Raw genomic sequence first — 22,541 nt, 5'->3', positions numbered from 1 at the left:
AGGAATGATGAACTATATGGCACCTGTTTCAGTCTCGCTTTCACTTGTTAAGCACGTATCGTCGTTATTGTACTCCTCAGGTACATTGTCCCCACAGTCGAACATATACGACATCACATATTCCACTGACTCATCTTGGAGAAACGCTAATGTTTCATCTGCCACTTTTTTTCTCACTTTGAGAAATTCCTTGGGATCCTTTATGGCGAAATGTCAACTTCAGCAACTGTTGTTGTAGATATACCGCCTTTTGTGAATTTGCGCTCAAGGGGTTCCTAGTAAGACCTGACAGAAGCGGCCAACATCCAAACCACAGAAGTTGCACCTGGTGGAATCGTAGGTGTTTCCTGTTTTCTTGTACGACTGTGACACCTGGACCGTGAAAGCTAGTGACAAAAGACGAATTGATGCCTTCGGTGTGTTAGAGGAAGATGTTACGTATACTGTGGACAAAACGAGAACAAATGTTCCGATTACAGAAGAACTTAGTATCACAATAAGTTTATTTCCCCGTGTCAGCAAAATATACTTACAGTTACGTGGACAAATTTTGAGTAGAGAAAGGCATCATTTAGAAAAATACCTTTTGCAAGGAAAAATCTATGGCAGAAGTCCACGAGGAATAACACCAAACATATGGTTGTATCAACCGAAGAGGATTACCAGCCTACTTCTTCACATTATATGAAGAACAGCTAACGTCGCTGTGGATGGAGACGTCTCGTCGAAGATTCAGTAGCTTAAGAAATGAATGAGGGATTGAAATCACTACACTCAGCAATCGGGTAACAGACTAGTGCCGATTAAAAGACTTGTTTTTTTTTCTTGTTTCATAGGTTCTGTCACAATAATTACAACGCTATAAAAAAAGAGCCGTAAAACCAAAACGTCAATGGATGATACAACCCATATTTACAATATATGTGTCACAATAACGTAATGCTACGAAACTGTTATTCTTTCAAACTGTTCCAAAGTTTAGATTAGGAAACACACCCGACTTTGACTTCGCAGTCAGTTTCTAATGACACGGTGAAGACGTGCAGCATGGCGTCCGGTATTAAAATTTTTCGACCGTGACAGGACTCGAACCTGCAATCTTCGGATCCGAAGTCCGACGCCTTATCCATTAGGCCACACGGTCAACTGGGAGATGCTATTCGGCTTGTGTCATGTACCGTGGACTCTTGTAGTGCCGTTCTGTTTCCGTAAATATGACTAACGGTAATGTCAGGAGGCGTGTAGCGCATGGCCTAGCATCAAGTCAACATAATGTTGTTCTTATAGTATAAACTGTTACTCACGGAACGTTCCCTGTTCTTACATTTTATAGTACATAGTTTAACTAATACAACATAGGTTGAAGAATAATCAAACTGTCTCTGGTTACTTGAATACTACACAATTATTGTGCTTATTTTGTGTGTTTATTAATTTGTTCGTGTAGATGTTGTGCAACTTTCTGTTTTAACAATAACGGATGATACTGCAGCTCATGATATCACGTTGTGATCCTTGAACTTTCAAAGTTGGAGGAAAGCATGTTATTATCTTTGGAACTAAATATTGTCAGCTGAAAACTGTAAAGTTGAGAAATAGGGATGACCACACAGCGTACAGTACAGACGAGGAAAACTTAAGTTGTTTATGAAGCAGGTTACTAAAAAGCAGTCTATTTCTGTAATTTCTACGTTAATTGCTCATGGCTTTCTGGAGTTCGTGTAACAGGGCTCATAATAAAAGTTTACATGAATCATATAAGTACTGGGACAACGGATATCTAACAAAAACTTTTTTCAGTGTACTGATCTGTATTTGTGTTGTTGCTGTGAAGACTGCTTTTTCAAGCAGTTGTTGATCACGGAAAGCAGCTCATGCTTCAACTTTTCTGTGTATCGTAGCAAGTCTAGATATACTTTAGGAGGAGGTCGAGCATTTGCTACAACACACACAAAACATTAGTTCATTTTACTCTAGCTCTTTAATGTAAAATGCTTAACTTAGATGCATTCCCGATCCACTTGAATTGAGAATATGTGTTTATTACTGTCGTCGAGTGCAAGAATACTGTTTATACTTTAATGGTACTGAAGTACAATCACATTTTAATGTGCATTTAACTTTAAACTTTGAAACACAGCTCTGACTAGAAATACTAGATCTGCCGGATCTGAGAGATGATGACGCTGCTGTCCTAATCGACTATCAAACAGTGGAGCGAGCGGGGCTGCGCTCTGACGTAAGTAGTTTTCCGGCAGTGGCGGCGTACGGAATCTCTCACGCGCGTCTCTTCGCCGACGAGTTTCATTCGCGGCTGCGTCTGGCAGCGACTGTCTTTAGCCTGTGGTGCCGTTGCGAGTTACCGAGTGTAAACTGGGACCTCACTCATCTTACTACGCCACAAACATCACAACAATGAGCGCAAAGCTTCAGCGACTGTGGTGATCTAACCAGCCAATCGGAGCCAATATCGGCTGGAGTCTTGTAAACTAGGTCCTTTGATACAGTACTGCAGTTACGTCACTGAGTCCATCATCGTAGTAACTGGTGCCTGTATTGTGGGTGAACATGAGCACCACAATCAGATCTTCGCAGCCCAATCTGTTAATCAAAGCTGATCATTACATCGCGTGTAAGTTTTGTAAGCCCTCGTCGCCAGTTTCGTAAACCATCGTCGCCAGTTTTTGTAAAGGCCTCGTCGCTACTGCTGTGGAGGCCCAGTTTTTCAGTCGTGAAACGGTTTCTGGTGCTGTGCACCGCTAAGACAGTTTCTCCCTGCCACTATTACACAGCTATGCCCCAGGGTCAGGTAACAGGATAGGAGAATGAAGGTTCTACAACGTACCAACAAATTAGTAACGAAGTCACACAAATGAGTTGAATGGTTTACTTATCTTTGTGACTTGTTGAATGATTAAGTCTGCAACATTTCTTGCCCTCAGTGGCTAAGTACAAATAATCGTAGGTAAACTTCACAGACCACAGCAAATCCAATTTGCAACTGTCTGTTCAGTTTTAAGAGTACAGTAAACGGCATTCCCCTTCTATGTCAGCCCTGGGCGATGATCTATAACAAAGCGGGCGAGAGCTGCTCTTCTATCTTCCGACTAGGCTTCTGTCCGTTGTCGTCCGGCCATTGGCGGATTGTACTCAGCTGGCAGCTGGACGAGGCGGGGTCGACATCTTCATCCTCAGAGCCGCCCTTGGGCTGATGGAACTCTCACAAGTGGCGAGTCTCTATGGCACTGGCTCCAGCATGCATCTTTGCGCGTGTGGTGCTTCTGCACTGGCTGTGTCTTCTTCGGCTCAAACGGCTCTAACCTCTATGGGACGTAACATCTGAGGTCATCAGTCCCCTAGACTTAGAACTACTTAAACCTAACTAAAGTAAGGACATCACACACATCCATACCCGAGGCAGAATTCGAACCCGTGACCGTAGCAGCAAGACGGTTCCCGACCGAAGCACCTAGAACCGCTCGGCCACATCGGCCGGGTTGTCTTGTTCGGACGACACAGCAGTAAGACGTACCTTCGTCCCATTATGCACAGACCGATATGGTAAGTGGTTATCAGTAGCTACCCATCCAGCAAATGCACGACGATATTTTGACGCTGCAGTTTGTCGACACTTCTTTTTTAGTCTCTTAGGAAATGCAGTTATTCGGTGTCAATATACCCGGACGCCCCTGGATTCCAGATTACCAAATAGTCAGTGCGTACATATAATCACCATTGAATGTTTGCCCATGCGAACAATACCCACCCAGTACATACACTACTTGACAATTACTGAGGAACAGAGACTTGTTGAACATCAATAATCACAGGCAATGATAGAGTACATGAAACACAGTACAAAATTAACAGAGATGGAGCAATATACTTATAATAAAAATCAGTACAGAGTGTACCACATGGGAAATCAGTATAACAGACACAACTACTGTTGATGTTTAACACAGTTGGGGCCCCCAACATAAAAGTCGATGTCGAACTGTCAGTAAGGAATATGTCCTCCTCGAGTACTAATGCACATTTTGAACCTTTATCCATGCTGCGTACGAAACTGTTGAGGTTTCCTTTGTGGACATTGCTCCACCTCTCTCTCAGATTCTGTTTTCAGTTCTTTAACGGTTTGAGGAGGGTGTGTTCGTTGAGAGACACGTCTGCCAAGAGCATTCCAGGCATGCTGTACAAGGTTTACGTCCGGGGAGTATGCAGGCCATTCTGTATGCTCGATATCTACACTTTCCAGTGTGTCCTGCACATCAGCAGTCCTCGTAGGCTGGAACTGTCATCTATAAAAAGAAAGTCGGGACCTACTGCACCTCTAAACAGACGGACATGGTCCAGAATAATCTTCCTGCAATACCGCTGTGCTGTAACGATACCTCACGCAAAGACATACAGCGGTGTTCGACCACTGTACACAGGCCACGCCAATGAAGTACATGAACGTTCTGTGGTGTGTAACGTGTTCCCCTCTCTTTCTTCACACTAACTGGTGACCAGAATCACTCGTCACAATAAAGCGGTATTTGTCAGAGGACGTTACTAGGGTCAAAGCTGCTGGTCCCAATCTACTTGTTCCCTACACCGACGAACTCTTTCTCGACGATGGCGTGGTTGAAGTGGAATGCATTTAAGAGGCTTCTGATCATACAAATCATCCTGACTTAATAGCCACGAAATTTTTCTGGCAGAGACTCGAGTACCGGTTGTGGTTGCAAGATCCGCAATGAATTACACAGGGGTGTTCCTGTTCGCCGCTAGAGCTACGTATCGATCCTCTTGCCGTGTGGTGCTCCTGTACAGCACTTACACTTTCGGTGGCCTTTTTTAATTGTGAAATGACACTTTCGGAAACACCAATCGCTGTGGCCACAGTCCTGACACTTTGACATGTTTCGGATAGTTCAACTGACCGTCCACGATCACAAGCCCTCAATCTATGTCTTGCAGTCACGTTCCCAAACCACTAATCCGTCACTTACCTATTCTGGCGACTGCATACAGACCGTTCGAGAACACGTTTCGCTGCTCTTAACAAGTCTCGCCCTCTATATTTCCTTTTACTATCATTGGTCGGGAGCTACGTAGCAGCTCTCAGTTGTTACGTAGCAACTGGGAGTTGTTCATTAGCAGGTGTCAGTTGTTCCTAAGCAGTTGTCAAACAGTCTGTTATATGACAGCTACCCGATGTATACAGCTTTAAGTCATAGTTTGCTGTGTCACCCACCGCCAGGATGAAAACGTTGAAGATAAGGGTTTCACTTCCTGTCGCCGACGAACGAGGATTTTTGTAATTTTTTGTGTTTATCGTACGAAAAGTTCAGATCTCAATTATCAGTCTTCCAAAACATGTCCATGTAACTCTAAAAAATTTTTGAGAAAATGTTCTTTGAAGTTTTCCGACTGTGTTTAATACCTTAAAGTAAGGATATTTTAGTCATTAGGCAGCGTGTCTCTGTAAGAGGATGCTCACCTCTCATGTAAGAATCCTGGGTTCAGTTCCTGGATGTTGTACTTTTTAAGCCACGGTGCATGTTCTCTTACCAATTCCGTGAAGTTAAAATAAATAAAGATGGAAAAAAATCAGTAGCACTCTAAACTGGTAGTCGCTGGTTCGAGTCTCGATTGGTTCATTATTTTCTTCACTTTCTTCCGTTCAGTCCGAATACCTACATCATTGAAATCGGCCTTGTCCTTTTCAGAGGAACCATCTCGGTGTTTGTCTGAAGATATTTATGAAAACTACTGGGTACCTACACGTGGATGGGCAGACTAGGGTATAAACCGCCATCCTCCTGGATCCAAATCGTGAGTCTTACCATTGCGTTGTCTGACTCGTCTCATGGACGAATGTTCTACTTAACTACAAAGAAGATACGGTTGTACCATCACAAAAATGAGATTCTAACCAGCATTTTTCGGACGCCTAATCCATTATACGATTGACGGATGAACTTCCATCACTACAAAGCATCGCGTGATGTCGTCAACAGGCCCCTTACACCAGGGTGAGGCAGTGAAGATGAGTATCTCTGATACTACTTACAAGTAACGTAAGCTCAGTCACCAGTCAGTACAAAATATATTTCACCTGAAAGTGAAAAATATGCTTTAGACGTGATGCTAGGCGTCCGCTCCAATTTTAAACTGACTGGAGCAGCTCTATTTGATATGAAATCCCAAGATCGAGGTATACCCAAATAGCTGTATGCGTCATAGTTGAGACTTTCGAATTTGGACACTGAAAGGATTCTGACTTTTAGATTCTTCTGTAGAAATAATGTCTCCACTAAAGAGTTTGTTCGCGCGGCCAGGAGCCTTAGAAAATATTTTTATAAACCACATTGAACAGATCATTTTCAGAAAAATAGTAGCAAAAGAATAGAATATACTTTATTGGTTCAGCTACATGGATGACATCATGTGGTTAATAGATGAACCACAAACAGAAATTGAAAAAACAGAAAAATTACATACTGACATCAACAAGGTATATAAAAATATAAAATTCACAAAGGAAATGAAACTGAATAACCAAATTAACTTTCTGGGTATAACAATCAAAAAGCAAAACAATAAGCGTATGTTTGAAGTTTACTGTAAACGGACAGCAACTGGAATTATCATCCCCCATTCCTCGAACCACCCACTCTCACAAAAGCAAGCAGCACTTCGACACATGCTCCATGGACTCAATACAGTCCCACTCAACAAAGGAAACTACCAAAAAGAACAGAACACAAAAATCCGGATAGTCCAAAACAATGGTTACAATAGAAACAGAGCTACAAAATTAAAAGTAAAATAAAAGCAGAAAGTACAAAACCATTGACAACAACACAGCCAAACACAATCACAAACACCCAATACCATAACAAATACAGAGAATAATCGGGAAAATATAACAGAAAACACAAGATTTCACACAATGACACAGAAACACAAACTCACACATAAAATCACTGACATTTTCAAAAGACAGGGAATAAATGTAGCATACACAACACACAATTATATTCAAAAATACACCCCAATACTGACAAACAGAGATATGTACCAGAAAGCATTTGTACATCGATTACAGTGTAATAATTGTGATGGCAAATACATAGGACTCCCAGGCACAACATTTGATGTTAGATACAAAGAACACATGTGAACCTGGAAGTATGGGTAAACTACTCCACATTTTCAGATCACCTAAGAGAACATAATCACAAGCCAATCACTAGAGAAGAAAACATGAAAATAATTACAATCAACAACAAAAAGCACCTAACCCTACAATAAAATGACCACATACAGAAAACGAAAAGCAGAAAAGAAAGCCCTGTTGAATGATCAAGTACATATGACAAACAGCTCATTGTTTACACAATAGATAAAACAATACAGTAAGACTACTATTATCAAAATAATAATAATAAAAATAATACCACCAAAATCTCTTTCTATCCACTTGTCCATGAACCTCTCCACAAAACATTTAAACCAAAACTCATATCAACTAAAGACAAAAAACTTTCAACCATTCTCTGACAGCTACTGCATACATATTCAACATTCTCCAGCAAAAAAAGAAAAACCTATGCATCTCTCTCTCTCTCTCTCTCTCTCTCTCTCTCTCTCTCTCTCTCACACACACACACACACACACACACACACACACACACACACACACACACACAGATACACAGATATAAACATAGCATAAATGAATAGATGTTTTCTGCATATACTTCGTTAGGTTGGCTGTAAGTAAACAAACCAAATAGGATGAGATACACAGTGAATTGTTTTGATTTGATTTGCTTTTTATTGTAGTAGAGACCTCAGAGATCAAATGTTCAAATGTGTGTGAAATCTTATGGGACTTAACTGCTAAGGTCATCAGTCCCTAAGCTTACACACTACTTAACCTAAATTATCCTAAGGACAAACACACACATCCATGCCCGAGGGATGACTCGAACCTCTGCCGGGACCAGCCGCGCTGTCCATCACCACAGTGCCTAAGACTGCTTGGATAATCCGTCATGGCCCTCAGAGATCATCTGAGGCATTACAAAAGTCAATATTACACAGTATAAATCTTACACAAATATTTACAAAAGCAAGACAAATATTACACAATATAAATATTACACAAATAATTGTAATACCTTCACACAAATACAAAACAGAGAGTCATATCATATTCCTTGGCTTTCTCAAAAATTCATCAGTTTCATAGATGTTGAGCTCAAGAAGAAATTCTTTTACTTTTTTATGAATTGTTGGATTGGAAGATCCCTGATATTTGGGGCATGGCAATAAAAAATTTTATGGATTTGTATAGGAAGCACTTTTGTGTATTTTTATAGTTACATTGGAAAGAAACTATGTCCTTTCTTGTGTTATAATTATGTCGTATGTCATACTGTTGATAACTGGAATAGGTTTCCTTAACATGCATTGCACACTGTAGTATAGATATTGATGGTAGGGTCATAATCTGTAATTTTTTAAAGCTTGGCCTACAGTGAGCTCTGGGTGCCAAGGCACATATCAGTCTTATTGCCTTCTTTTGTAGTCTGAAGACATTAGGTGCCTTGCTTTGATGTCCCCAAAGTATTGTGGCATAGGAAATGTGACTGTACATTAAAGCAAAATAAACCACTTTAAGTACTGGCATGATTAGACAAAGACGAAGCTTCCTCAGAGAAAATTTTCCTTTGCTAATTTTGCTTCTCACTCTTTCTATATGGCTGCCCCAGGATAATTTTGAATCAATTGAGATTCCAAGGACATTAACAGCATTTGAGCTCTGCTCAAATTCAGTGTTATTATACTACGATACATACAGGTCTTGTACTTTTTTTCGGTTGACACAAACGGAATTAGCTTTCAACTTTGACAGTGCACTGGTCTGCTTCATATTTCACCTTCTGTACTGTTCCTGCTAAACAGACTGCAAGATCATCTGCAAATAAGTAAGTCCTAGTTGACAGCCCAACTATATTACACGGTAAGTCATTTATATAGATAATAAATAGAACTGGGCAAAGTACAGAACCTTGTGGGACATCCATGCCCACAGGTAAGTAATCTGATTCTGCACCATTAAAAACCACCTTCTGCACTCTATCACTTAGATAAGATTTTATCAGTTCCAGAGCACTTCCTGTAAAGCTATAGAATTGCAGTTTGTTCAATAAGATTTCATGAGACACAGTGTCGAAAGCGTTTGATAAATCAATGAGTTTATTCTGAACCACTAGCTTGTTTTATAGTTGCTTCACACACTGTGTTAAAAGTTATAAGGCAGATTTAACAGTTCCTAACCCTGATCTGAAGCCAAATTGACTATCAGTGAAGACTTTGTTTTCTTCTAAGTATTTTACTATTTGATTATTTAGTATAGCTTCTATCACTTTAGACAAGATTGGTACAATTGAAACAGGCCTAAAATTATCACAACTTGAGAGGCTACAATTTTTGTCTATTAGTGGGAACTGGGCCTCCAATACACATGTGTTATTACATGTGTAATCAATTCTGGCAGTTGATCCGAACCACACTTTAACATGGCTGAACTTAAACCATAAACATCACTACTGAAACTGTTCTTTATTTTCTTCAGTATGTTAGTAACATCCTGTACCTTGACCAGATTAAAGCTGAATGTACTTTCAGGCTTTGTGGTGTTTCTCAGGTAATAATTATGGTCAGTGGCTATATTGGAAGTGCAAGTCACCTTTATTATTTCTTGCACCTTCTCAGTGAAGAATGTATTTAACTGTGCAGCATTCAGATTACTGCTTTCAGCCTGTGAAGTCATTTTCCTACTGCACTGACTATTAATGATCTTCCACATTGCACATGTCTTATTTTCAAATGTTAGTACTATATCTTCATTTTTTTACACCTAGCTTCCATTAAGGCCTGTTTTAATCTTTCCCTTTTCACTGTGAGCATGCTTTTAATTACTTGAGAACCTGTGCTTGTACACCAGTCATCATACTGATCACACTACCTCTTGATCTTCAACCCCTTTTCATCCTTGACTTTATTTACTCTAAGTGTCTTTTTATTACTTAATAACTTAAAGGAAAACGACATCTTAGCTTGTACAGAAAGAGTAGATATGAGATCTTCAACCTTTTTATGTTTTTCATGTTCTCAATAAACGTGCAACCAATTACTTTTATCAATATGAGATTTAAACATATTTAGTTTATCATAATTAAAAACAAATACTTTGTTTCCTGCCATGTGCACTGAGTCAGTGTTACAATTTCTTGTTATATCTGTTCTAAGAAATAATGGCCAGTGGTCAGATACCCAGGTCTTAATTATGTCTGACTTGAGGTGCATTAAGTCATTTGATACAACTATATTGTCAATAAAGGTCCCTGTACCTTTATAATGTGGCGTTGCTGTTTCAGTGGCTGTAATATAAAGACCAAAAGAATTTAATAAATTATTTACATATTAATTATAGATAGTGGACAACTGAAAATTCAAACTGTAATCTCCACGGATTATAATCCTACACTTACACTTACAGACTGTCTCGTACAAAGACACTAACATGTTAACAAAATCGTCTGTTGAATTGCCTCCAGTCTTAGTTATGTACAAAGCTTCAACTATTACATTTGAATCTGTTAATCTAACAGCTCCAGTTTCACAGAACATTTCTAAAGACAATGCTTTAACTTTTACTATTGGATCATATTTAATCCTTTTTTAGAAATATCAGACACCCACCATGATTTTTATTAGTTCTGCAACGTTTATCAGCTAGGGTGTAGCCCTCAGGGCAGTATAGATCTATTTCATCATGCTTTGACCAGTGTTCTACGAGACACACTACATCTATGTGGTAAGTCGCTATGACATCTTCCACTACGTCCAACTTATTAGATAAACATTGTACATTCCAGTGAAGGACATTAAAACTATCTGATCTGTGCTTGAGTCTGTTTACCTTGAGATCTTCCTCCCCCTATTTCCGACCACCAAAAAATCATTTAGATGGGAGGGAGCACTGTTTTCCATTTACTCACCCTTTTATTATTTGATCTTGTTATTGGGATTAGTGATGATGCCGATTCATCTGCTGCTGCTACTGCTGCTGGTCGTGGTTCTGCCATGGCCGATGGTGGAGTGTCAGCTACTGTTGTGACTATGCGTACTGTTGCTGTTGGCTCCTGGTGATTTCACAGTTTCCATTGTGATTAATTCTTTATGAGATGAAGCTGTGGTTTGACTGTCTGCTGATGTTTCTGCAACACCTGCTGATGGTGGTTCTGCTGTGGCATCTGATATTTGTACTGCTACTGTTGTTGCGGTTACATCTTTTTGAACTGAAGCCACCACTCCTGCTGCGGCCTGACTGACTTCTGCTCCTGGTGCTGATTCTATTGTGCCATCTGATGATTGTACTACTGCTGTTGTTGATACTGTAGCTGTTGTTCCTAGTGCATTTACCATTTCCATTGTGGGTTCTTGCTTTTCATTTAATACTACTATTACTGGTAGTGCTAGGCCTAATTATCTAATGTCTTCACTACTTTTTGTGGGTGACATTGTTTTTAAGGTATGTTTTACCTTCCAGCAGGACCTTATTAATATGGCGATGCTTGCACGTAGTTTGCTTTTTCCTCTTCTATTTAAGTAAGTACCATGATGTATGAAGTGACCTCTGTGCAATACAGCATTCACATACTAGGCACTGATTGCTAGGTTATTTTCTCGTTTATCATAACGATAGGGAATTGTACACATCACAATTCTGGTATTGGTAATTACTGAACATAATCTTTTTGTGGTAATCATAAGATCGTTACTGTTTTTATCACAGTCGTTTGAGCCTGAAAGAATTACAGTTACAGCATCTAAGGTAAAGTCTTTTGCTAACTTGTCTACATCCTTGATCACATTCCCAAACAGTGCATTTGGTTTGATCATTGTGACTCCAGAGTTTCCCTTAAAATTGAAGCACAATGTCTGACTTGAGCATCTGACAAGAGTAGAATTTTTTTTTGATCCATTAACATTACTTTTCACAGTGTCCCTGCTTTCATAATTAATATTTACACTTCAGTCTACAGTGTTACTGTCACATAATTTCACTACAGATCCGTGATTATCAGTCTCAATTTTAGATACTTTAGTGACGATGTCCTTGTCTAACTTTTTTTCGTCATTAATAAACTGGATTTGTCAGTACTTAAACCTACAGACTTTTCAAAGTAGTTACTTATTGAAGTTATGGTTTTCGATAAAATGACCATATTAGTGACAGAATACTGATAGTGCTTCACAACGATATGGGCAAGCAAAATGTTTGGAACATAAAAACACGTTATGTTTCGTAAATAGAGTGGTAATGAGACCTCCAGCTCGTGACCAGATGAGAGGGAAGGCAGATGCCAACTTAACACGTGAAGAACTGTAAGTAATAACTCATTTACATAAAAAGCGAGAAACGAACTCTTTTATTATCTGCGAACAATACATTTCAAAACAAAAGTGTATCATAACTGTATCATTACAGATCCCACTGATGATGCCTTAAACTGGAAAAAGGAGAAACAAGTCTGGGAGAATAAAATGCAATGCAGCAAGAGAAGGTGTTTTTATTAACAAAAGAAATAGTTTTTCCACTCATTAATACCGAAAACAGTTGTAGTAAGTAACCATAGAAAGGTCCAAGTGTAACAGAAATAGTCATCCCAGATTATCACTGCAGTAAATGCTCCACATACGTGAACCGTAACACGACATATGTGGGCGATCAGTCGAACAGTGGGAAATTTAAAATAATTCGTACCCATGTAGTAGATTAGAAAAGTTCCTCCGCCATTCTGTAGTCGTATTATAACCTTTATCAGCGTCTAATACACGTCTTACATAGTGGAACATCATGATCGTACAACTTTAATAGCTCCAAGTATGATACAATTCGTTTCAATCTGTTAGTTTCACCAGCGTCTTTTGGGAAGAATCTTCTCGGTGATCCAGGCACGTCAAATGTGTACTATATTCCAACGTGTCGAGAACTGCCGCTAAACTCTTCAGTAGCAGTAGAGAATGGTTAACAAGCAGTATTCCAATTATCGCACGACGCTGTGTACATTCACGGCCCGTGTGACGGAAATAAGCCCAAAGTGTTTTGGACAACCGATATTTTTGTAGGAAATGAGATTGCAAATATATTTCAGCTGCGGAACTCCCTGGTGGATCACAACAGGGTAACCGACGGGGGATCGAACCTTTCATAGGAAATGGCTCTACTGACTGGGCTATCCAAGCACGTGTCCCGACTCTCCCTCGCAACTTTACTTCTGGCAGTACCTTATTTCGTACCTCACAAAAGTTCTCCAGCATATCTAGCGGAACTATCACGACTAGAAGGAAGGGTACTGCGGAGAAGCGGATTCGCTACAGCCTATGGGACAGTTTTCAGAATGCATTTTAGCTCTGCAGCAGAGTGTACGCTGATTGGAAATTTCCTGACACATTAAAAATGTTTCATAAGCGGAAATGTAGCTGCGAAATTTTGTCTTTCATAGACACTTGCTTCACTAACCGAGCTATCCACACCTGACCGACTAAAACTATCTGTTTGTAGCCGTCTGATTTAGACTTTCAAATGAATTAGAAATTGATTCAGATTCCTATACAAAGTAGAAACATTCATAACTGTGTTAATTGATTCAAATTACTATCCCAAAGTTGTGACAGAACCAGTTATGTGGAACGTTTATTGAATTAAACTTTGTAAAGGAACAAAGTCACACAATATTCGCTCGCAGTTTCCTAAGAAGGGTATTTTTCGGTAGAAGAAAAATAAAATAGTTCATCAAAGACGATTTCGAGTTCTATTACAACGTTCATGAACGTTATAGACAGAAGAGCTGGAATAAAATACATTGACACTTGCACATTCGTGTGAACTGTTTCACGTGACATTCATACTCAACATAAATATGGTTGATATACAAGGATATTATAAATGATTGAAGAGATTTTATAAATTCACAATAGTTAAATTAACAGACATATTGTCAAAAAAATTCAGCACTATACCAAAAAATTCAAAAAGTTTCGTATTGTTGGAGCTGCACTTCAGATTTCTGCCACAAGAGGGCAGCAGTGAGCAGCTAGACAAGATGCCGGCAAGCGCCGAGAAAGTGTATGTCGTGCCAGAACTTCGTTCAGTGTAGCCTACCATTACAGTGCAAAGGTCTTTCAGAACTAACTTAAAGAAAGATCCACCAAATGGCAACTACATTCAGCGATGGCATGCTCAGTTAAAGGCTTCCGGATGCTTTTGAAAGGGGAAATTAACACGTCGCCCTGCAGTGAGCGATGAAACGGTTGGTTGCGTGGGTGTTGTGAGAAACTCAACTTCAGCGAAGGCATAATATGCGAATTTGGGGGACAAAGAATCGCCACACTATAGTGCAGCACACTCGAGATTCACCAAAAATTGAAGTGTTCTGTGTAATTTCACACTTTAGAGTTGGCAGTTCCTTTTTCTTCTGAGAAAACACCGTTACAGGTCACATGTATCGGGACATTCTGAAAAATTGGCTCATGCTACAAACTGAGACCGACAGTGTGGACCTCATATATCAACAGGATGGTGCTCCATCCCACTTCCATCACCAAGTTCACGAATTCTTAAACAGGAAATTGAGAAACTGAAGGGTCAGTCCTGGTCAGGTTGATTATCAGAAATTTATGTTCTATCCTCCATGCTCTCCTGACCAAACTCCATGTTATGTGAAAGATTCAGTATTTACATCTCCTCTATCAACCATGAGCTCAAATCAACAGTGCTTTTGAACAGTGATAAGGACATGCTGTGCTAAATGTGGGAAGAATGTGACTATCTGCCAGATGTCTACAGAAACAATAAGGAGGGAGGAGGGGGGGGGGGAGTGGAGAGAGCACATGTGGAGCATCTGTAATATGTCCAAACAAAACTTTTTGAGTTTTTCTGTTTGTGTGGAAAGCCCTGTGACAATGTGTCAAAGAATATAGTCTATGAAATCGCTTCAGTCATTTATAACGAACACTTATGTGTAAAGTGTCAGTGTCAAGTGCGAGGGATAACTGCTATTTTCAATTCTGGTATGATCGCTGGAATTAAGGAAATAGTTATGCAGCTCTTTTGCAATACTGTAAATAAGATGTTAGTTGTCAGCTTCACCTTAAGGAACTTTAAAGTTCTACTAAATATAATGAAGCGATAGTGAAAAGTGGGACTAAAATGTTGACTGAGCTTAATGATTTACTTGTATTTGAGCACCAAAATACCAACTCTGAATTATGTTGTTGTGTATTTTCTTCTAACTGAAAGGTTTGGAGGACGATATAGTTATAACTTTCTAACCGAAATCAGTTTAATCAGTTCTATTTCACATTAATTGTGAAATGGTGGTAAGCTTTATTGTCTTTATGAACAAAATTATGTTCTTCATTAGGTAAGTCAATTTTTATGAAACTCAATAAAAAGCAATTTCAGTGTTTCAGTTGTTATTATATCAATATGAGAGTACATGCAACAACTTATATTTTAGAAATAAAAAAATCTTGGGTGCATAGACTGTGGAAATAGTGGTACTGGCATCTGAGGTTCTTCCAGAATGTAGCAGTTTACCAAACTACAGGAAAACGCCACTCCGTAACGGGAAGGAAAGAGGCAATTCAAATGACACAGTTGCAATAATTTCATAATAATCACGACTAAACAAATTTATGGTCGCGATAATACAGTGAAAGTACTCACAACTCGTGTATTTACCTGTGGGACAGCTGACTCAAGATCTCCATAGTACCAGGACAACAAAACTTTATGAAACCTTGTAAAACTTTATACTTTAGCCTGGAAATTGAAAGACGATCTAGAAAAAATAATGGAATTGTTCAAATTAGATTACATGGAACAAAAGATAACTACAAAACTGTTAGGCAATAGACAAGGCTTAGTATCCTGGCATAAGACCTGTCATCAACTTTGGATGAAAGTGTGGCCTGCGTGGCTTAGTCAGGACATTGATGACAATATGGACTAAGTTGTAAGTTACCCTAACAGAGCGAGAGGGATAAAGTCTCCAAGGACGCTTAGCGCAGATCATTTTTGTAATGGAAAGGAGAAGTTGTTAGCTTTGTAGGAAGCAAATAAGGGTGCAAACACTAAAGGATGCATTTTAAGAACGCTTTATTTCCCAGTAGTTCAACCTCACTCACACTCAGAGAGGTCTCTTACAGTGACTTTATACCTTTACACCCTACCACTCTACGGTTAGTCCTTCCAACAACTCTCAGTTCCTGAGTTCTACCTTTCAGCACAAAATATGAGTGCTCTGCTTCTGACAATACACAATCAATTACTCTTATCATAATAGGTGACAAGTACACAACGGTGCTTCTTTCTTTCTATATTTCGACACAAAGAAAATGCTAATAATCACAAACAAGAAGAATTCTCTTTCAATTTTTATATGGGGCATGAGGCGAGGAGTGGTGTTTCCAATGACATCTGTAGGCTGATTTTTCTATCTGTATATATATATTTATATATATGAGGGGAAATGCTGACGTAATCGGTGCTCGGCCCTACCAACAGAAAGTGCGACGTTTAACATCACGACGCAACTTTGACACTACAGCTGCTAGGTCGCCGGCGTTTTCGGGAATGAAAAAACAGGGAAGTCGGCACGTGACGAAACCGAATGACAGACCCATTTAACACATCTTCTTGTACGTCTTACGTGCAGTTACCACTGTTAGCAAAGTGGTTATCGCCATGCGTGAACGTTCGTCGTTTCCCTTTCAGTTCTTGCTCCAAAGGGGATACGCAGGCTGCTAGCTTGTTGATGTACAGAATATCTAATAATGAATCAGTACTTAAATATACAGCTGTATATATTTACGAAAAGAAGTCGATATTTTTATAGGCCTGTGCGTCGATATTTGTTCCGTCTATATATCGATATATCGGTGCTTCTTCCCTTTATTTCGGCGGCCCAAAATTATATTTTTTGAATATCGATACATCGGATTCTCAATATTTTTAAAAATTTCGGCAGTCCTAGCTGCAGCGGCTGTTTGCCGCCTCAAATCTGTCGCTCTATTCCATCCGCATCCCATAATACCGGCTGTTAAACCCTGTTTCCAGTCATCTGGCCTGTAAAAGTACACAGCTGGTTCACTGTCAAGTCAGTTGATCTGATTGTCATAAAAGTTAAAAGCTTGTTGACTTAACTGGATACCTGCTCCCTTTTCAACCATCGTTCTTTCCACGGCAAACGTATTCATCTTCAGTCGTTTGTTTGTATACATGAACAGTCGGAATTGGCAAAAAAAAAAAAAAATGGAATTTTGTCTTCAAACAAATAAATAAAAACTTGATAAGGTGGTAAAAATGTCATTAAACCTTGTGATAGACAACTCTGTCCAACTCACAGCAAGACCTTACAGTACGTTGTAACTAAGTAACACGGTACTATTTGAAGCGTCGCTAGATGTTCCAAAAGAATTGTCATAGAGAGCATAAACTTTCTGAGGTTCATATCACTGCAGGACAGTCAATATTATAAAGGCATGTAGAGACAGCAAAGGACTTGGAAGAGCAGTTGAACGGAATGGACAGTGTCTTGAAAGGAAGATATAAGATGAACATCAACAAAAGCAAAACGAGGATAATGGAATGAAGTCGAATTAAGTCGGGTGATGTTGAGGGAATTAGATTAGGAAATGAGACACTTAAAGTAGTAAAGGAGTTTTGCTATACGTGGAGCAAAATAACTGATGATGGTCGAAGTAGAGAGGATATAAAATGTAGACGCAATTGCAAGGAAAGAGTTTCTGAAGAAGAGAAATTTGTTAACATCGAGTATAGATTTAAGTGTCAGGAAGTCGCTTCTGAAAGTATTTGTATGGAGTGAAGCCGTGTATGGAAGTGAAACGAGGACGATAAATAGTTTAGACAAGAAGAGAATAGAAGCATTCGAAATGTGGTGTTACAGAAGAATGCTGAAGATTAGATGGGTAGATCACATAACTAATGAGGAGGTATTGAATAGAATTGGGGAGAAGAGGAGTTTGTGGCACAACTTGACAAGAAGAAGGGACTGGTTGGTAGGACATGTTCTGAGGCATCAAGGGATCACAAATTTAGCATTGGAGGTCAGCGTGGAGGGTAAAAATCGTAGAGGGAGACCAAGAGATGAATACACTAAGCAGATTCAGAAGGATGTAGGCTGCAGTAAGTACTGTGAGATGAAGAAGCTTGCACAGGATAGAGTAGCTTGGAGAGCTGCATCATACCAGTCTCAGGACTGAAGATCACAACAACAGCAACATTAGTTTCATGAGTATAAGTTTCTGCTGTAGAGTGCAAATAGACTGGTATGCAAAACTTAAGGATGAAAGTAAATTTCGTATCATGTGCAACTTCCAAAAGACTTAGCTCGATGGAATTTTGACCATATGTAGAAATAAATGTTGCAGTGTAGTACAGTACGGTACAGTACGGGAGGGGACTGAAAAAAATACGCAATGAAACGAACAGAAATGATACTTTTATTCCAAGTGCACTGAAGTCTCTGCGGTTTTTGTTGGTCCCCTGGACATAAAACAAGATGCGACATGGTCCTTGATAGGATGTGCGATCAGCGCAGACGGCAACGCGTGCTCTTTACCGTGCTCCAGTGCTTGCCACAGGATTGGTAAGGAGCGTTCCATCCTCTAGGAGGGCAGTTGATAATTGCTGGATAGTCGTTAGTGCATGTGGATGTACTGCAATACGTCACCCCGGCGCATCCCACACGTGTTCGGTGGGATGTAAGTTCGGAAAATTGTTAACCGCGTTGGTGAGGGAATGGAAGTCCGCACTACAAGAACTGTTAACGAACCTTGAAAGCAGCGTTGGAGCACGTTAAAGTGCATGCCCTGCCGTCAGTAGCGGTCACACAGCTTATTCAGAACCACATCCCGCCTTTTGTAACCTCCACGGGCCCATCATAAACAGCAGTGACATCCGTTTAATCATCATCTTTGAATTAAAGTGTCATTGCTGTTCACCTAATTGAGTATTTCTTCCAGTTTTCTTCTGTGCTATACTGTACCAGTTTCTCTGTGTATGATCCAGTTTCATAGAGCTTTGCTGCTTGTCACTAGCAGATCATCAGAAATTTACTTTCGTCCTAAGTTTTGCACACCAGTATATTATTACGAAGGTGAAACAGAAAATTGTACCTTCAGAGATTCAAAGCTGCCCCTGCCTTAATCAAAGTCTCATGTGAATACAATGCAGTTGTTATTGCGCAGTCACTGGTTGATGGCTGTTCTGTAAAACAGCGAAATATGTAGTTACAGAATTAAGAATGGAAACGTGATATTTACAGCAAAAGAGACCAGTCAGTAAATTGGCTTGTTCTAAAAATAACACCAAAACAGAAATATTTGGGAAAAGTCTTCCTTTCTGATGTACCTTCAGGTTGTAAAATTTCATTTTAAAATTGAGAAACAGTGCTTTTAGGATTACAGCAGACATACTAGAGGGATAATAAAGAGGCCTATTGATACCAAGTATTATTTGTAAATTAAGGCGATCTGCCTTGTCAGCTCGCAGACGTGTATCTGACTTTTATAAACACGAAGAATTGTGCTTCAAAACGAATTCAAAAGTAATTCATGGCCAAAATACAATTGAGCCCTTTTGTTTTAAACCCTGTGAAAATTACATTTTACCCGTTAGGAGGTTATTACCCAAGGTTGAGAACCACTGACCCAGAGGATAATTTGACTGTGGTCAAGAACAGAAAGTAAAGAACGTAAGGAATTCTTTGTATCCTCAGTAGCATATAGCTCAATGTTGAATTTACTGCATAATATAAAACTAGTGCATTATCGTTTTATGGTGTTATGGAATATGTAAAAATTAAGAATGTAGCCATAGAACTAATGAGTGAGTTTTTACATCAAGAGATTTTAAAGAATCTAACTGGACTGACAGGAAAAGAAATAAGCAAAAGAGTAAAACTGGAATGGAATAGTTTTGGCACTTTTAACAGGGTTTCGTAAACTACGGTATCTGATACATCTGAAAAGAAAAACTTACAATCAGTATATACTACCAATTTTTATTTATGGTAGCAACATGGACTTATACCGCAGAAGTCATTCAAAAACTGATCGTCTGACAGTGAGCAGTGAAGGGATAAAAAATGGGAAATACAAGCTGACAGGAAATCTAGCAAATTAATCAAGATGCAACGAGAATGGAAGATATAACTGTAATGAAAATTAAATGTTGATGGGCACAACTTTACACAAGAAAATGGATAGTAGATACTCCAAGAAATTTCTGGTTTTCGTATGATACTAAAGGAGCAACATGACATTCTAACGGTAAATACGAGTGCATAGATAACATTAGCAAACATGTAGGAGAGGCTCCGATGGTTACATACAATGATTGTAATCGAGGTAAAGACTAGAAGATACCTTTATTCAACTACAGGTGGAAAATAGTGATGAATAAGAATAATATTAACATTTTTGGGAAAAAATGTTCATATGATTCTTATTCATGATATATATATATATATATATATATATATATATATATATATATATATATATATATATATATATATATATATATATATATATATATATATTTTTTTTTTTTTTTGAAGAGTGCCGATGTGAAGAAATAACACAGTAGTTTCGTCTAAAAATAGTTTTTTAACGCAACTGCCCGTGCTATTTTTTCACGCCGGGAATCTTGTTGTTCGGTTAACACTGCCATCCCACTGCGGAATCGGACTTCTTCTTTATGCCACCTGTACTTCCTCCACACAGTCAAAAAGAAAAACTGGAGACGATGTAAGATCAAGAAATAGTAAGACCTCTTCACGCAGTGAAGATAATATATTCTACTACAGTTTCAAAAGAACAATTTAAAATACACGGTGTTTCAAAAAGAATATACGCATTTCGAATGCACATATCTACTAAACTTTAAGACATACGAATATGAAACTTTACACATTTACGAACCTCTCAAGTTCAGATAACAGATGTTCAGTATGTCCTGCATCAGCGACACGAACAATATCATATCGATACTCAAATTCTTCCCGTACTTCGGCAAGCATGTCCTTCATCACTGATGTTATGGCAGTACGGATCCGGTTCTTCAACTCTTCCAGGTTCTGTGGGAGTGGTGGTACATAAGCGTTGCCTTTAGCGAAACCCTACAGAAAGAAGGCATAGGGTGTGAAATTCAGTGACCGTGGAGCCCAGCTGAGACATGCTAAGTCGCCAGCTCCTTGACGACCAATCCAACGGTTTGGTAGAGTTTCATTCATATATTCACGAACTTGGCAGCTCCAGTGAGGGTGTGTCCCGTCTTGTTGAAAAATGAAATTGCCTTCGTGCAGCCTCGGAAATAACAAGTTTTGTAACATAGCGATATTCTGCTGACCGTTAACTATGTTTACATCAAAGAAGAATGGGCCGTATACAGATTTTTGGGACATCGCACAAAACACGTTGACTTTGGTCGAATCTCGTACATGTTCAATGGCTGCATGTGGGTTCTGTAGGCCTCAAATTCGAACATTGTATTTGTTTACCTGACCACTAATATGGAAAGTCTCTTCATCACTGAACACGATGCGTTGTGCGAAAGTGTTATCATTGTCAATAGCATCAAGAATCTCGTTACAAAATGCCACACGTTTGCGTTTGCCATCAGGACGCAGAGCTTGTAACAGATGTAACTCGTACGTCTCCATAACCAACCGACGTCTCAAAAAACACGCCAAATTGTTGTTGTAGGCAGTTGTAACTCCCGAGTGGCACGACGAGTTGATTTTGAAGGACTAAGTTGGAAAGCAGTTTTAACTCGTGCAACATTTTCTTCAGGAACACGAGGGCGGCCAGGGCTCTTTCCTTTACATACACATCCTGTATTTAGAAACTGTCGATACCATCTGCGAATGTTACACCCATTCGGAGGATCAATTTGGTATCTCAACCTGAAACGTCTTTGCACTACAATCACGGAATTGCACTTCGCCAACTCGAGAACACAAAATTATTTCTGCTGCAGAATAGCCATTTTAAACATATGTCGGGTGCCCCAAGCAAATCAGAACTGAGCCCCTACGCAAGGTTTTCAGGAATAACGGTTACAGCGCCCATCAAGTGAAAGAAGTGATTTATGGGAAATATCAGAATAAGATCACCCATGAACAGCAGGAAAAGAAAATTGCTTTGCTACCATTTTGTGGCTCTGTGTCGGGTAACATAAGCCGCCTGTTGAAAAGACGGCAGATCAAATCAATCTTCAGGCCTCCAACGAAAATCCGTCAGTTACTGAGACCAGTTAAATACGCAGTAGGTCTCAGAACACCTGGGGTCTACGAAATACCTTGTGAGTGTGGCCAGAAGTGCTTCGGACAAACGGTGCGCATTGTGGAACAACGCAGGAAAGAACATGAGAGGTATTA

At 39.4% G+C, this 22,541-nt stretch overlaps 1 non-coding gene across 1 annotated transcript; it reads right to left on the bottom strand.

Moving 5' to 3' along the window:
- Nucleotides 1-1,071: 1,071 nt before the first annotated feature.
- On the bottom strand, nt 1,072-1,144 carry Trnar-ucg. Its single transcript has one exon. It is a non-coding gene; the product is annotated as a tRNA-Arg (tRNA).
- Nucleotides 1,145-22,541: the final 21,397 nt, after the last annotated feature.

Source organism: Schistocerca piceifrons, chromosome 3 (genome assembly GCF_021461385.2).
Source record: "Schistocerca piceifrons isolate TAMUIC-IGC-003096 chromosome 3, iqSchPice1.1, whole genome shotgun sequence".
NCBI lineage: Eukaryota > Metazoa > Arthropoda > Insecta > Orthoptera > Acrididae > Schistocerca > Schistocerca piceifrons.
Note: the sequence above shows the minus strand (reverse complement) of the source record. Positions and strands in the feature narration are given on the sequence as shown.